The sequence below is a fragment of the Watersipora subatra genome, chromosome 9 (assembly GCF_963576615.1).
Source record: "Watersipora subatra chromosome 9, tzWatSuba1.1, whole genome shotgun sequence".
NCBI lineage: Eukaryota > Metazoa > Bryozoa > Gymnolaemata > Cheilostomatida > Watersiporidae > Watersipora > Watersipora subatra.
The window spans coordinates 59,605,731-59,609,771 of NC_088716.1; the positions used below are offsets into that span (position 1 = coordinate 59,605,731).

Sequence of the window (4,041 nt, forward strand, 5' to 3'; positions counted from 1 at the left end):
ATAAATGGTAACATGCTCACGAAACGGAAAATCTTCTCTCAAAAATACACCATAAATTATTCTGTATTCGTTTATATTTGAAAAATAGTTTTATGTTTTTTTAATATAAATACATTTTTGTAAAGCGGTATTACATGAAATATTGAAAAGTTACGACGATTATGTTCTGAACAAATAAAATGCACATTAAAACGATTGTCCACTTTGTTACCATTCTGAGAGCCTAAAATGATTCTATTTAATTTCACTGTAAATATTAATATTAGCATCTCGTTAGGCATTGATTGTAAAAATGAAGGCAACAGAAGACAACAGTTTCTTATCTTTACTGTATTTGCTGCAAGCACACACTTTAACAACTAACTTTGTATTACTCCTAAGTCTCAACTGTAACACCTTTTGAAACAACGACAGTATGTATACCTAAGGAACAACCATTTAATTGTGTATCTCAAATTTTATTTGAACTTGTTTCTACAATGGTGCGTTGTAAGTAGCACTGCCAGGCCTAGGCTGTATCTCATCTGTTTGGTTCACAAGAAATGTAGGAGAGGAGGCAAGGTAAAGCAAATTTTTGTAGTCTTCTGCAATGCAGGGCAGTTATATTTTTGGACTAAACAGCCTGCCTGTGATCAGTAGTCCTCAGTAGTCAGAGTCGGTCACTGCTTGCAATTTGTCTTAAAAAAATTAATTGAAATGCACTACATATTCATATTGCTTCAACCCTAAAAGAAGACCTCCATGGGTCATCATGTATTCATAACTGACTTCTTGTATTCGTCATTTCATCTTCTATATAGACCTACCTACAGGCCTCCTGTGCCTGTAGTCAGCAATCGTGTCAGTAGGTTATCGAAGCCTCGATAGCTGAATGACATGATTGCTGATGACAGTCAATTTCTACAAAGAGCCTTAGGGCCTACCAAATATATTTTTAATTGCAGTGCATTTAAGCATTATGCCACTTGTTCTTGCCTCATCGTTAGACGAGGCTGAGCAAGCCATCAAAGCCCGTGAAATCGAATATGGCAACAAGTTTTGCACATACCATAAGGACGGCATATTCAACAAGCACGAAAGACTTTTTGAAGGTAATCTCACACTTTTTCCCCACTGCCTAATTTGTCATGTTGTGTTGAAAATGAACATTTTATACCTCGGATATTTTAGTGTAACCTTGATTGTGAAGTGTAACCTTGATTGTAAAATGTAGGCCTATGCTTGGTTGTTGTGCAATAGAAGTACATGTACATGTCAATAGTAGCTTATATGTTTTTATTCTGCAGTTTTATGAGGCCCTTTTTGGTTTGTTTTTGTATCATGTGATCTATGACGTCACAGGCCCTACTTGAAGCAGAATTGACACAATTTTCATCAGTTCACTAGTAACTCACACTGGATCCACACCACCTACCTCTCAGCAATAAAGGATCACTCTCTATAGACACTCAACTCTTAAGCTTAATTTAACGAAATGGATATTCGTGTATATACAGACATGCAGTGGATTACAATCAAGCTTATAGTGCAGCCTTGATTAGAAGATATACATGTGTTTCAATGTACAAGCATTGGCATGCAATTGAAATGACATTAAAAATCATTGTATATATTAACTAGAAATTCCACTGTCATACAGCCCACGATCAAAGAGATGGCCAGAGATATTGGCAAAAAAATAAAGGGTACTGATGGTTGAGAAATGCAATATTAGCAATCAAATGGCTCTGCAGTGCAATATATATATATTAATAACTACAATCAAGCAAGCAATAAATGTATCAAGCATCATATACATGCAGCAGTTAGTTCTCAATTGAATGTTAGCAATCAAGTAAGGCTAAAAACCTACAACGTCTTCAGCCAATGAATCTAAAAAATCTGTACCATGTTTCTTAATTTTAAATTTTTATCTGCTCTAATTTAGCAAGGTGAAGATATTTGGAGAAGTAAGACCGTCATTCATGACAGTCAAGGCTATTTATGTATGTATGGCGAAGAAAAGAGTATGGCGAAGAAAAAGAGTATGGTTGCATGTACGGCCCTGAAAGACAGCAAACCCAGAAGGAAAAGTACAAAGAACAGCGGAGGGTAAGTTACCGGTACACCAAGAATATTTTACTCAGCCTATTATAAGGGATATTTTTGGACAGCAAAACTCGGTCATTGTATGTCCAATATATTTAGACAGGGCTATCCTCCCATGTCTTTGCAAATGCACAGATAGTATAGTATGGATTTTACATAGATATGATAAATAATATTTATTACTTTTATGGATTTTAATTTGTCTTATTTCTGAAATAGCTATCTTGTAACAAAAGCACGCGTGCACATTTATATTCTTGTAAGCCTGAAATCAGAGAATGTAGTAAATCTAAGTCTACACTACTGTGAGGGTTGCGACATGTCTAAGCTGTATTCGATACTTTGCTTTCGGTCTCACAGTACATCAAAGTTCAAAAACATTTTCTCTTATTTTAATTCATCTACACTCTCATAGAAATTTGGTAGAATTGCAAAGAAACAAGGACTTGATTGGAATGCTCAGATACCATATCCTTGACCCAATAGCCAGTGAAGTTTACGGCAATCTGTCTAATTTTTCTTGAGAATTTCTCATCCTGAGGCCTCACACATGCACCAGATAGTATTATATCGCAGTTCACACTTTTGGTTAAACTTGGACGTAATATTTTATTTTACATTTAATATTTCACACCTAAAATTTGCAAAAACAATCATTAAAAGCAAGATAAAATGAATGCCTATTTTGGAGCTCTGGCAACAAGGCCTTTGTTTGGACTCTTTTGCCGATTTGAATTTAGTTAGATTGTGCCCACAAATATAAATATGCTATGCATGTGCATAAATTCATATATGTTGTCACATGGTGTCGATATACATAATTTACGTATTGTTTACATTTTTAGTCACAGAATCCAACAAAGAGACCGCATCCTCAAGACAATACTTCTGATAGTAACACAGAGGTACTCACTCACATAACCAGCAATAAAATTTTAGGCAAATCGTGCAATATTAATTATGGTTAAATGTGGAATTTCATTGGTAGGCGGATCTTCAAGCCATTTATAGCCCTAGATTAGTAGCTAGAAAAATGTGAAGTTATAGTAAGTAAGATAATGCAGAAGAACCCCTTGTGTAGGCAGGATTAGGTTTTAGAAACAAATTATTTGCTGCCAACTGCAATATTTGTTTAGTTGCCTGTTCACACCCAGCCAAACGTTCAATGCCTCGAGCATTCTGATTTATAGCTCAAGATAGGAGGAAACGCAGTGCTTGCTCAGGGCGGGTAGGAGTAAGAGCAGAGGCTATGCGAGCTTCCATAGATGTGGGGAGCATCTACCAAACGCCACAAACAACAGCATTATAGATGTAACTCAGACACCTGATGTTACTTTCATACCTAACAGTCTGGTGAGTGGTAATATTCAGTAACTCAATTTTAAAATTAGAACCCTGTTGCATGATGCTTTCGTGTCACTTTAGTGTAAGTGCTCAGTGTCTGAATTGGAGAGAGTTGTGCAGCGATGTTCCCAAATCTTTGATTCCAGATTTGTAAAGCATATCAAATCGCTGGCATGCGTTTTACTCCAAATCAAATCACTTAGAAGGGTGACTGCTCAGCTTTCAAATAAAATGAAATTAAAACCATTATCCACTATGTAATTGATGGTTTTGATTTAATTTACAAGCTGGGTAATCCATTTTTATGGTGCTTTGATGCCAATCTCATGATTGGTGATTTAATGTGATTTGCAAATCTCTAATCAGGATTTGGGAGCATCTCTAAAGTTGTTATCAACTCTTTGAGAAGTTGAAAACAAGGTGCCACAACACCATCCGATTCGTAGACTGGGTACTTGGACTAATGTCGCTGTTGTTTTCGACAAGTTAACTCTATGGGCTAAGTCGGTTGAGCAATGTAGGATCGGAGAAGATCTATGAAGCCAGGAACTAATTGTGAAATAAAACTACTGTAAAAACAGTAATAAAGTCAGGAACTAGCAAAAGCAG

General features: G+C 36.0%; 1 long non-coding RNA gene across 1 annotated transcript; it reads left to right on the plus strand.

The window, feature by feature from the left end:
* Window positions 1–1,976: 1,976 nt before the first annotated feature.
* LOC137405501 (uncharacterized) lies at window positions 1,977–3,387 on the plus strand. Its single transcript, XR_010979767.1, has 3 exons — window positions 1,977–2,091; window positions 2,934–2,993; window positions 3,279–3,387. It is a non-coding gene; the product is annotated as an uncharacterized lncRNA (long non-coding RNA).
* Window positions 3,388–4,041: the final 654 nt, after the last annotated feature.